This window comes from Pieris brassicae, chromosome 1, assembly GCF_905147105.1.
Source record: "Pieris brassicae chromosome 1, ilPieBrab1.1, whole genome shotgun sequence".
Classification (NCBI taxonomy): domain Eukaryota; kingdom Metazoa; phylum Arthropoda; class Insecta; order Lepidoptera; family Pieridae; genus Pieris; species Pieris brassicae.
Window position 1 is genome coordinate 9,459,259 of NC_059665.1, and position 14,077 is coordinate 9,473,335.

General features: G+C 32.9%; 1 protein-coding gene across 3 annotated transcripts in view; it reads left to right on the forward strand.

Moving 5' to 3' along the window:
* LOC123713374 (FMRFamide receptor-like) overlaps positions 1–14,077 on the forward strand; it is a 75,116-nt gene that overhangs the window by 35,456 nt on the left and 25,583 nt on the right. For 2 of the 3 annotated variants that reach the window (XM_045667010.1, XM_045667002.1), the window contains exon 2: positions 13,773–13,870. The exons of the other annotated variant lie outside the window; for it this stretch is intronic. The gene's annotated coding sequence lies outside the window, so the exon portion shown is untranslated. The remainder of the gene's footprint in view (positions 1–13,772; positions 13,871–14,077) is intronic. 3 annotated transcript variants of the gene reach the window in all.

Sequence of the window (14,077 nt, forward strand, 5' to 3'; positions counted from 1 at the left end):
CCGTCGGCCCTCACGCGTTCATTTATTACAAATCGTACTCCACGTACATGTTTGTCATCTGAAAGCAATCTCACTGCGAATGGAGCAGTAATACGGTACTTCTGTATAATGGGGGTTTGGAAATATTGTTTGTTGTAAATACAATCCTGGGTATTCTACAGCTTGTATCGAATCTATAATGCAAATACGAATTTCCAATCTATCTGCATCATAACTAATTCTCGGCTATCAATATACTGTTGTATCTGAATTTTCCTTATTTTCAGGGGTTAGACATACAAACTATATGTTTATATGAGTATTAAAAATTAGAAAATAGTAGGATAGTATCAATCTAAGCTTCGTTCCAGTGCCTATATTATTATTATTAAGCCTTTATTGCTGACAATATAAAAATCAAATCAATGGCGCTACAGTCTTTTTAGGTCTGGGCCACATATTTCTGTATCTGTTTCATGATAATTTGTTAATCGAATAGGCAAGTAGGTGAACAGCATTCTGTGCCTGACGCACGCCGTCGACTTTTGTGTTCTAAGGCAAGTCGGTTTCCTCACGATGTTTTCCTTCACCGTTCAAGCTAAATGTTAAATGCGCACACAGAAAGAAAGTTCATTGGTGCACAGCCGGGGATCGAACCTACGACCTCAGGGATAAGATTGATGATTGCTGACAGTATAATATATTAAAACGATTGTTTTAGTTAAATAACCTAACTTAATCTAATAAATATATAACATATATAAATAATATAAATCAGATGTGCCGGTTTTGATGATCAGTGTGTACTGTGACACATAGGCGTCGTCCAGCTGCTTTCATTATTTTCTAATGTTAGCTCGTCTTGACCAAGTTGTGCTTTCTATTCTCTTTATATCGTCAGCCCATCATTATAATCAACTGCCTTATGCCTATAATAAATGACTAATTAATGCGTAGGCCATTTGTTTTTGCAAATCCATATTAGCCCTATGGAAAGCAAATAAGCCGGTCATCAGAACTTACCTATCAGTCCGATCCGATCTAAAAACCGACGTATTCCTTGCAATTCAGATTCGAGAAGCGCCATGTAAGTACATATATCAGATCCAATAAGAATTTGACGTATGGGAATCGCGCTAAATCTTCCTCATCATATCAAACATGGACACAAAATATACACGTCAGACACAAGATACTTTATTAATTAAATAGATACTGTAATGTGTTCATTTAGTATTACCATTATTTTTGTTGTTTTATCATATTTCGGCTAAAGTCTATTATAATATCAGTTTACATAACAATTATAACTCTTTATCATTCATATCGCTATTAATCAAACCCATACCCTTCGAAAATGATGGTTCAATCAGTGCTATGTAAACTAATATAGAAGACATCTTATCGTGAGCCCAGTAGTTGATTAAACGAGGTCACAGAGTAATCAAATACGAAATTTCATCAAGACGACATAAGTCATAATGGTTTTTAACGACGTTCTCTTCATAAACATAATAAACAGTACATATTTAAAATTTTCTTAACAGACATATTAATAATAAAAAACTAATAAAAATTAAAAAGTGTGAACCCTGTGGCAGTGCACCTCCATTAAACAACTAGACTACCGGCATATTACAGCAACGGACCGATAAAATTAATCATTCTCAAAATTTTCGTTTAACATGGAGTATCTGTTAAAATGGTACAGTTCTGTCGCGACCGGTGCTGGCGCGTAGAATTGAAACAGTTCCAACGATGACGCTTACTACGCCTTGCACTCTAAAATTACACTCACCGTATCATATGAACAATACTTGTGTGATCTTCTGTAAATATTGCACTGGGAATCAATATTTGTTGCGAAAATAGTATTCTGAAGCCTGTGTTTGCAAACTTTATCCTACGTTATATTAGAAATCCACGGTAGACAATGTTGAAGGCATATCAAAACGTGTTTATCCTATATCACTTACAACTAAATGTAAGTTTATTATTCAATAACGTGCCTTGGTTATTTGTATCTTATATATAAGATTGTTTGAGTAATTTGTAACATAATAATCAATTAGGATTATCAAGTAGTGACTACTAAAAAGTTACTAGTTAATAATACTAAGAGCAGTGGTGGCCTAGTGAGTTTAGCGAGCGACTCTCATGCCTGAGTTCATCGGTTCGATCGCCGATTGGTGCGCACCAATGAACTTTGCCTATGTACGCATTTAACATTCGCTCGACCGGTGAAGGAAAACATCGTGGGGAAACCAGCTTGGCTTAAACCCAAAAAGTCAACGGCGTGTCTCAGGCAACGGAGGATCACCTACTTGCCTATTAGATTAACAAATGATAATGAAACAGATACAGTAATCTGAGGCCCAGGCCTAAAAAGGTTGTAGCGTCACTGATTAATTCTGACTTATCTGTTTCTGATTATGTTTGTTTTCTTTATAGGCAAGTAGGTGTCTGAAAGTACACACTCAGAAAGTTCAAAATACTCACAACAAGTTTAGGACAAATATCATTTTACTAATTATTTTTTATTCAACGAAACATTTACGTATATTTGTGATAATTGAAATTTCCATGTCATACATCTTTCGCATGTGGGCTAATCATTTGTAATTATAAATTTCTTCTATAAATTGGCACTATAATTAAATTAATTTTGCTATTTATTTATTGGATCGCGTCGGATGAATGTCACAGGTCATTAATTTAAATTATAGTCGCTGTTAATTAAGCAATAAGAGAATCTAGAATAAGAAACTGATGCTAAATTAAATATTAATTAAGACCCAAAATAAATTATTTTTATGCTTGTTAATACAAATCTAAGTGACGCTACAATTATTTAAGTTTCGTATTTGTTTCATGAATATTCTTTTTGTTATTGACCATCGTGTTTTACTTTTAAGGGTAAAAATGGAAGGTTGGCGTAAAAAATGACTCTCGTACCTCAGAATCTGAGACCTACTAGTTTTCATATTACCTTCACTAGTTTCACCAGATATTTGAATACATACCAGATTGATATTCAACCGAGCTTCAACCGACCTTAGAGTTGAGAATTGTAAGCTATACTACTAGACTTTACAAGGTTAATAAAGGTTTTTTGCTGATTGCAATCTAAGGTCAAATAATATAATGAAATTATAACAATAGGGCGTCTTTTTACAACAGAATACTAGGAATTATATGTAATCTATATTTACCAGTATATAACTATCAACCTTTGTTTTTGACCAAAGCATACAGACAAACATGAAGTGAGCACAACAATAGTTGCCAATTTAACATAAAAAAATACTCTTTAAATGTTATAAATTTTCAGTATAATATTTGCTACAAACGATCTTTCGTACAATCATATTGACACTCGTATGATTTCTTCAATAACACATCTGTACATACCACTTACTATAAAACGATAACTTCGTAAAATCACCGAACTATATGACAGAAATACCAACAGAGGTTAATATTAACAGTATGTAAGTGAACAGTGTTTCCGTCGTGCGCAGGTGTCTCCAGTTAATTACATTTAGGGGTGGGCTGTTTTAATGCTTGGAAACACAATCGTATTATTTTCGCCTAATATTCATGTAATCATTTTATTGTCCCTAAACATAGAACAGCGACTTTTCGTGGTTGATTTCGATACAATGTAACTAAATGCTGGGACAACCTGCCACCTCCAAACATTACGTCTTTCAAAAGAATATGTAAAAGTTATCTTTTGGAATGTCAGTTGGGAATTAAGTTACATTCTCATGTTTTGTTTGAAATTTAATTTGAATGAAATCAGTGACGTGTCGATCGCGTGATTGGTAAATCAGTTGACGTTTGTGTCCCGCGCTGTATACGTTGCGACAACTTTCCCCTACTCCCTTGTTTAATGCTCAAGAAGTTAGCCGGTCTATATTACCATTATGATCACATAACTGATCTTACAAAAACATCTCGCTCGTTCGTAGATCATATTATTGAGTCATAGCCACTTTCAAGATTTAGTTTAATATAGAAAACTATTATTGATCGGAAACTATATCTTTATTATGAGTTACAATTTTCGTATTATCGTTAAACCATCCGGATGTCTGTTTGTTTATGCAAAGTTTCATGTGATCTCATTAATATTAATATCCTTTTACGGACTTCCAAGGGTAAGCGACTTATATCGGCTAGAAAAATGCAAATCATACTGATGCGTAGATAAAATGCGTGGAATATGAATTACGAAAAACCAAAGTATATATCTTATATAACTAGCCCAGCCAACTTCGACAAATGAAAATGTATTTTTTTTAATGAAGTAATGTAATATTATTAACATTTAGACCTACATATTTATTATAAGTACATACTACTACATATTATAAGTCTCAGCAAAGAGTAAAAAAATATTTTATTCGGAATGGCCACCTTTGGCTGTTATACGGGCCTTTAATCTGTTTGGCCATGAATCTATGGATAACGCACTGCTTCCAAGAGAAATTTCGCTGCTGCTGGCTCCAAAGTTTTTTTAGAGACTCATTATCACCGTTACCTTTAGAGCAGGCCATGTCCGGGTAGTTAGGGCTTTACGACCGGGTGCAGAATCTTGCTGAAAAGTCCACGGTTTATTTTTAAAAAGCGTATTGCTAAGAGGTTTCACAACATGATCCAAGACTATGTCTTGATACACTTTGGCTGAAGTTTTCACTCCTTTTTCACAAAAATAACTTTGTCAAACCTTCACTGACTCATGATGATGACCACGTTGTACCTTTCCGACCACTTGAGCAGCTTTTTTAGAACTGTGAGCATACATTTATCATTTTGTAGTGTTCTCTCAATCAAGATCTATCAATTTTTTCATCGGTAGAGGATATTTCTGTGCTTTTCACGCGTAACGCGACAGAAGGCGTTTTGATCGATCCACTCTCATTAGTTGTAAAGATTGATTTATGGCATATGCTGTATATCAACGATAAGCACCGAGTTTCAGGTCTTGTTTTATAATACGCGACAGAATCCTAGCGGTAATCTTCATTTCTCGCGATAAGATTTTTGCTTTCTAAAGGGGTTTCGACGAATTCTGGCTATAACAGCATTTACAGCCTTTGTAGTTAGACATCATTGAACATTACGATCTAGCCTATCTTAAAACTAATTAGTAATTTAAATCTAAGTGGCCAATAACTCTACTTACAGCATCTATGAAGAGGAAGGCACTATTCTTATATTCCATTTTTTACTTAAGACTAATGTACTAAAACTAATTCGAATGGTTTTGTTTTTTTTTATCTTTTTTAAACGAGCAGAAGGTTCACCTGATGTTAGGTGCCCATGGACACTCACATTGCCAGCAGAATTGGTACGTTTTTACTCTCAGAGACAAGTGTACGCGTAGGCTGTCTATTTATTTATTTAAATTTTATTTTTTGTTGATGTTGGTACTACTATGAAGACTAATTTGTCTTACTTTGTACTTACTAACTAAATTTGATCTGTGTTATGTGTGTTGGAATAAATTATTATTACATTATCGGCGCAAACATACCGAAAGCTGCACATCATTTTATCTAATAGCCATTTAAAAGTGGTAAAATTGTGATATGGCCTAGCCATATTACAACGTGGTTTAACTATATGGGCTAACACAGTTTTGGTGAAGTTTTCAGCAAACACTGACAGGATCATGACAGAATTTAAAATATAATGTGATAAAACTTTCCAACAAGTATTTGAGCTAGGAAAAAATGATCTACTATATGCAACTTTACAGAAATTGGTTAAATAAAATTAGGTAAAGTTTAACAAAAGGCTTTTATTATCATAGACATGAATATAAATAATACAATTATTTCATTTTACCTTATTACTACTAATATTATTACAGAATTTAATTAATTGAAATAGAATTATTACTATCATTGTTATCGTTATTATATATTTTTGTTATTAATGGCTTTGAATCTCTTCGATGATGATAAATGATAATGAAATAAAAATGATAAAAGATGGCACGTAACGGAAAGATGTGACGCGTAACCCAATAATGTGCCGGTTAATTTTTTTCCAATGCCGATAAATAAGTTTCACTTTCTAAAACGGTAAAAAAAAGTTTTAAAAAAGGTTAAAAAGGTACAGCTTTATAAAAGTTTAATTATTTTTATTTCTTTCTAAAATTGGAGCATTACATGAATCCTACGAATAACAACAGCTCACTCCTGCTTGTACTTGTACCAAACGTCGACATATACCAAGGTACCAATATAATCATATGTATCTACTATAGGCGTTGATCCGCCTTATAAAATGGTTTTATTGAATGAACACTAAAGGCAAAGTGGCAACAAGCCAGCTGTGACGTAACGAGGCATCATTTGACAAAGTGATTACGGCACGTCGATATTCACAAACTGTGATTAGACTGAAGATTCAAATGAAAATAACAATGTACATTGCCAGTCCAGTCTCTAATCATAATCATTTGCTTCTTATATTTCAGTAACATGTAGCGCAGAGCAGTGTTTGACTTGTGGGCTAAGCGCGCGAATCACATCCCTTAGGTTGTAGGTTCGAAACGTAGATGCCATATTCATTCTCCAGAAAAGGGCAATTCGTGCAATTTACAATCTTGGCCCCCGCGAGTCTCTGAGAGAATTATTTAAAGAAATTAATATACTCACGTTGCCTTCCCTTTACATTCTAGAGAATATCATGTTTGTTCGTAAAAATTTGCATCAATTCACTGTCAAAAGTGTTATTCATTCTATAAATACCAGGAATAAGCATAAAATAGTATAGTCCCAAAATACAGATTAACAAAATCGAATAAATCGTTTCTTGGGAATTGTGTCAGATTCTACAACAGGCTACCGAAGTGTGTAACTGATCTTACGACTAAAAAGTTCAAAAACGTCATCAAAGGAATCCTAATTAAAAAAGCGTATTATAAAATCCAAGACTATGTTGACGATAAAAATGTATGGCGCTAATTCATCTCTGCATGTGCGGCTTCCCTGGCAACTTGCGCTGTGCAAGTGTGTGTATCTCATTTTACACAAATAGTAAACACTCAATTTTCTTTTGCATTGTATAGAATCTCTGTATACCTTGCATTATATAAACTTCTCAGCCGATTATTACTATTGTAACCGAGTCTTTGTAAGCTAAACCATTGTTGAAAAGAGTGTCCATGGAGTTTCTTGCCGGTTCTTCTCCATGAGACCCACTTTTTGGAACCGTGCAACTAGACGTTTCATAAGAGCCTGCAAAGGCCTATTTGAAATAAAAACTTTTGATTTTGATTTTGAAACCCGGCTGTGCACCAATGGACTTTCTATCTATTTGCGCATTTAACACTCGCTCGTACGGTGATGCATCGTAAGGAAACCGTCATGTCTTAGATCCAAAAAGTCGACGTCGTATATCAATTTGATAGTTAACATACATAATTTGTAGTATTAAAAATTATGTATGTAGTGATGATGTATGATGCATAAGAATTTTAGTAAGGCGAGGTGTGGAATGGCACGAAAAAAGTCGGTAAAAACATCGTCATGGAAGCCGCAACGGCCGATATTGAAATTAAGCTTTTAATGTAAGACCAATTTCTACATACAGGTCATTGAGTTTATTTATTTTATAGGTAAAAGTGATTTTCATTAATAATTTCACTAAAGTTGCTTTTTGTGCGAATTCAGAAAAACAAAATGCCAAAATTCTTCACTAGCGTTAAGTGTCAAGCCGCGGAAACACCCGGTTTTAATTATTTTAATGCGTTTATTTTTAGTAATTTAGCTGATAAAGCAGGATTTAAATGAAATAAAGTAAATTTTATTTGCAAGGTTAGTAATATCCATTTACCTGTTATTGAAGTGAGAGTGAGTTTGTATAGAAATTCTAACAAAAGATTCGTAATATAACGAAATCTAAGTTGTTAATTAAATTTAATGAATTGGAAGGATTATTAGTTCCAAACAATGTTTACAAACTGTTCCCCGATTTCCATCATTTACAAAGGCTCAATGTTACTGTGGTTTAGTAAATTAACACTTTGATATTTAAATTACAAATTATAATTTCAACCAACATATAAATGAAAAACCGTTTTAAACGAACAAAAGAAAACGAGTAAACAATATTTCCAGCATAAATTATAAAGCAAAATAAATAGACAAGGCTAAACTGCTTTTAATTAAAAATCTTGGTCACTTGTGATAAATATGTCGAGGGTTAAGTGTTTTATAAAATAGCGCCTCAGAGTGACTATATGACGCAGGCCAAAAATATTTAATATATGTAATATTTTCTATTTTTACTATTATATATGCATATATACAGGCTAATTTGCACGTTATTTGATCTACTACTAATAAGAACTGCTTCTTATTAGTAGTAGATCAAATAACGTGTAAATTCGCTCGCGTAAAATATTTTTTTCTATTATGTATAACCCATAGTCTCGTGAGTAAACTGATAGGACAAAGACACATTTTGCATCATATAGCATTAATAAAACAGATTTTATTAATGCTATATGAACAAACATTGAACGCGGAAGACCTGTAATATTAGATACACGTTTTTTTACGTTTTATTTTACGGTAAAATGGAATATCAAATGAGCGTAGAAATAAAAATCTGTTGAAGCAGAGCTGGAGTTCGAACTCCTCATCTCAGAGTCGAGAGTAGTATTTCAAAAATATTAATACAAATGCTTTTAAATTTCTATTAAAATTGTAAGAGACTGCCAAAGTACGATGAATGAAAATTTATGTTTTACGTGAGTAATTATTATTATGTATTACTCAACAAGCTACTATGAACACGTTTATAATTTCAACTTAAATTAAGAGGTTCTATTAATCAGTCAACTGAGTTTTTTATTATAACGGGCTCATCTCTTTGTCCTTGTTTTATCTCCCCTAGAAGAACCATCAAATTTTTCACATGCAGTAAATGCGTCAATAACAAGTGTCAATCTATATCCTGATTTTGTGGCATGGTTTTCTTTAAAGCAAGAGAAGATTAAATTATTAAACATAGTGTTGTAATTTAAAAAAAATCATACTAATTAATTTTGAAAACTTTCTCCTTAATTGAGGTAAAGCTTTTTAGAAAATTAGTAATCCTTTTTATGTATATTTACACTCAGCTTTGTTTTGTGTTCAAATTATTAAGAACTTATTAGTCAAAGCCGAAGATGTCCCGTTGTCGCGCGACGTTCATTAGCTAAGTAATAACAGAAACCCTACCGCCCGGCCTACGTCAAAACTGTGCCAGTTTTACTTTCTACCTGGCAAATCACACCGACAGAATCCATTAACCATAGTGCATCTTGAAGTTGCATTTTATACACATTTTTATCTATAAAAGGGTAACTGTCATTTGACGTATTGCAATTAGAAGGATACATAAGTAAGCTAGCTTTCTACGATTTATATTACATTGACGCAGTGGAACCGTGGTACAGTGCTACATACTTTTCTAGGCCGCGTCGCTGTCATGGATATTAGTATTGCCAATAAATAAAAATAACCATTATAAGGGAAATAATTTGGCCAAGTTAATACTTTATTGAAATGTCTTAATTAAACAATGTATACTACTATTAACAAAATTCAGTTCTAGGCTTCAATAAATGTGACACAATCTTAGGAACAACTGATATGACAGGTTTTGGTACCTGTGCTATTCATATAATATCTTTTAAGATACCTAGAAAATACATTTTAGTTCGATTTTTATTAGATTTTGGTAGATATTAAAATTATTTATTGTACGCAACAAGAAACTACAGAAAATAAACAATGACACTGACATTTCAAAATGGCGACGGTAGTATCATTTTCAACCGCCGGCTAAAAAGGAAAGTATGTGGCACTCTACTTGAAGTAGTTAAAATGTCTTGTTAGTGGACAAAGTAGAGTGTAGTGTATAGTTAGTTAAAAATGCCAAGTCATCGAAGTTGGCTGATTCTCACAATAGAGCCTCTCTCTCGCCAGTCGCCACAATCAATCAGCGGGGTGAAGCTAGTGACGGACACGACATCGTTAGGGATTCTCACAATGTCGCCGATAATACGAGAGCTCAAACTTATTACACCTTTTTGTTAATATCCAATGTCTAAATTAATTGTCGTGTTAATTTAAGCCCAAAAATTCACTGTTTATTTTCTATAATGGTTTCACCCAAAGCGGAAAAAAATACAATATTAAAATTTAACCTAACGTTCTCAACATAGATAAATTGAAATGATTCAAAAAGAAAAATTTAATGTTGCAAAATTTAAATATAAATAGTCCGACGTTGCACTGCACTCTTTACAAACTGAATTTTTCATTTTAGATTCATTTAGCTTTTTCCCTTTTTCGACTGATGTAATAAAGACCAAGCTTTTTAGTGCCATTTCACCTCTATGTACGTTGTTCCACAACTGAGCTATTTTTAAGGCAGTTTTGGCTCCACCGCACCACTACAATGTGAAACCAATAATACTTAGGGTCTTTCAAAAAAGGAGTGTACCAATTTTTAAAAGCCCGGCAACGCACTTGCGGCTCTGTCTGTTCGTCTGTGAGTGTCTGTTCGTCGGCGGTATCACTTAACATTAAGTGAGCCTGGGCAGCAGTTCCTCCCTGTTACATAAAAAAATCAAAGTTATACTTTCCCCTTTAGAACTTATTGTCTCAGTACAAGAAGATAATAAATAAGCCAAAGAGCGTATTTATTGCCTTCATTAATTAGATTATATTAAGAAATTTTATGACACAATAATGACAGCTAGCGCTCAGACACGTGACTACATCGTTAACGATATTATAGGTCATAACAAAAACAAACTATGGGTTAATTATTATTAAAACCCTCATTGAATTCAACGCTTTGATATCGTGATATGTACTGTTACATTTTATAATTTATATTTTATATGATTGGATATACCTTTAAACTATTAATATAATATTTACTACAATATTGTAACTTTCTTCTAAGATTAGCTCGTTTGATACTGGCACTACAAAAATATGACTGGTATTAAATTTACATGTACAGTAACTATCACCATAACCTAATAAGAAAATCTTAATATACAGTATTATAATGTTCTTAACCTACTTAGTAATATTTTTTTATGGACAAATGTTTATAAAAGAAATATAAATACATTCCCTTTAATCAAAATTGGGCTCATATCAGCTTTAAGTTTCTGTCGCCAGCAACACTGATTAAAATAAAATAAAAAACGTGTGTGTACACGCGTTAGAAGTTCTTTGACGTTATTTTTGGAAAAATGTTTTCAAAATTTTTATCTTTCGCCTTATTCTGCGTTTGTAGAAAAAACGAGAAGAATATTACTGTCATCATTTTTACTTAACACGCAAAAAGAATATACTTCAAATCAACTAAAATGTTGACTATAGCTAACTTTAGGGTGTCGGTTTTTTGTGACGGTGTTCGTGCGCGTCGCGAAAATTTACTCTTGTCATTTTTCCCTAACTCGCCCAAAGAAATATAACCTCAAAAATATTAAAAAGAAGAAGATAAAAAATCAAATTAAAAACACTAGCATTCATAGAACATAAATCATGAGACAATGTTTTCAAGTTCCAAACTCAGGCGACTATGTGACTCGGAGTCCACAATATAACTTTTATTTACATTTTAATGAATTTAAACATTAATTACAAAAATAAATATAGCAGTTGCTACGCTGCATTATTATCATGTACGCTTGACATACAAGGTAAAGCGCGGGAATAAGCAGAACCGATAACTTAACGCACGGGTGTATTCAAACAATAACAACTTGATAACTTAGAGCTTCAATTAAAATTTTTACTATGCAAAAAATTGCATTGCATTATTTATCTACCTGGTATTTGAACTCAAGTTGTTGCCGAATTGTTAAACTAACAGTATTAACTATGTTTCCTACTACGTTACTTTATATAATAGTTTATTATGTCTCATAGTTGGTAACTTACGCAAATATTGTTAATGCAATTTGATAGGAAATATGTTGGTAGAGCAATAACGTACATTGCTCATGTCAATTAGTTTAATAGAAACTATCCTTATTTGATTTACATAATTTGAATACATTTGTACAATTATTTGTTAGTATTGTTTACAATGTGTTTATACGTACAATATTAACTTACTTACAAGCAACTGTCCAAAAATACATATAAGGAATATTATTATTTAATAATTTGAAGTGTATTTTGGAGTTGGTTGTGTTTTGGCTTTTTTAAATTATATGGTATTTGCTAAATTGCGTTTTGTCGAGATCAAAGGGACAAGGCAAACATATCTGCCCTAGCAGATGCACTGTCACACATTTGACACAAAACGTCACACAACTTATCTGAAGTGTCACTGTCAACGTACGAATGAATTTGCTAATATTTTAAGTCATACTTGCATGAGTGTACGGTGCTACGAAAGTTCTACGTCGATAAGTGCTACCGGATTTAGAGTAATTTATTATTAACTAATTATAATCCAATTTTAGTTTAACAGCATCATTCTACAGATATTATAATAAGTAACGTTAAATATTTTTAATATAACTTAATGAGTAACATTAAATTCACGGAGCGCAACTCGGCTATGAAATGTTATTAATTAAGATAAAAGGGAGAACAATATTAGTATTCCTATAACCGATCAATGAGGGATGAGGTAGTTGCATTTCCACATCTGATTGAGCCTTTTAAAAGCAAATAAAGTGTATATACAGCTTGTATATCTTCGTTCTTGGTTACGTATTTGTTTGTGATATTGCGACAAATAGGCCTATATCATTTAGCAATAATATTGTAAAATTGCGTCCTTAATGCATATAATGTCAAGGAACCGTTACATTAGCAGAGATACTTAACAGCCGCTATTTTGTAAAGCCAAATCTACGACTTCAATTATTGACACGATATAACCAGAATAAATAATAGTTAAGAGTTTCTTTAAAAACTGTACTAAGCTATTAAGGAAACCTTTTATTTATTCCCAGGATCATGCCGCTCGACACACTCTTTATTTATTTATTAAAACTTCGTTGCATACAGAAATATAATAATATATTGACTATTTTACAATGATTTAAAAAAGTGCACATGGATCACGATTATTTAAAAACAGTTTTACCTTTAGTACTAGTTAATACGAAAGTTAGGGATATGATGAGGACTGGTAATGTTTGTACAGTAGAGATTTAAAGAAAGATAGAGAAGAAGATAAGTGAATAGGGACGGGAAGGTTTTTTTTTGCCTCACTACAAAAACCTTAAAAGATTCGCCAAGAAGGGAGTTATGAGATGGGATTTAAAGGATATAGTTGACGGAAGAAATTTAAAAGGAGTACCGAACAGGATAGTATATAAGAGATGGAAAACGGAAGCATCACGTCTCTGCCGAATGGGTAACCAGCCTAGCCACTTACGGAACGCAGAGATATGGTCATACTTTCTTAGACCAAATATAAAATAAGTCTCTTGTCTTAGATACACATTAAACATTTACACTTCCGTTGTCTCAAATACAACGATTGTTCTAGGCATCTTTGTGATGAAAAATGCCAAGCCATACCAAAATTGTAAACTGTTCTTTGAAGAAAAATTTTTAATTTTCATATTACAGGAGATTTATGGAAATTTTCGAAACCTCTTATAATTAACTGACGAACTAGAATTAATGTTTCTTTAATACATTGTATGCCGAGATATTGTTAATTTAGCGAAAAAGTTTTTTTCTGACTTCTTTAATCTTCATGTATGATATATTAATTAACTAATTTGTCTACAGAACAACAGTCTTGCATGAGTGGACGGAGGGTCTCTGGGACGGGCAGCACTAACCATAACTGAGGTGCCACGGCCACTTGCCTGGTGGCTCCTGACACCGTAAGTCACATTTTTAATTTTTAATTATCCATACCGTGTATATGTCAAAAAAGTATTGGACTTGCGGGAGTCATCTTTCACGCTGACAAGTCTGAAGCGGAATGCGTATCATAATGAAACCAACGGTCCAGTTCATTTCGTTCCATTCGATATTCAAGTAAATACAATTGTTTTATTACCAGACGCTAGTACTAGACACATTTACAC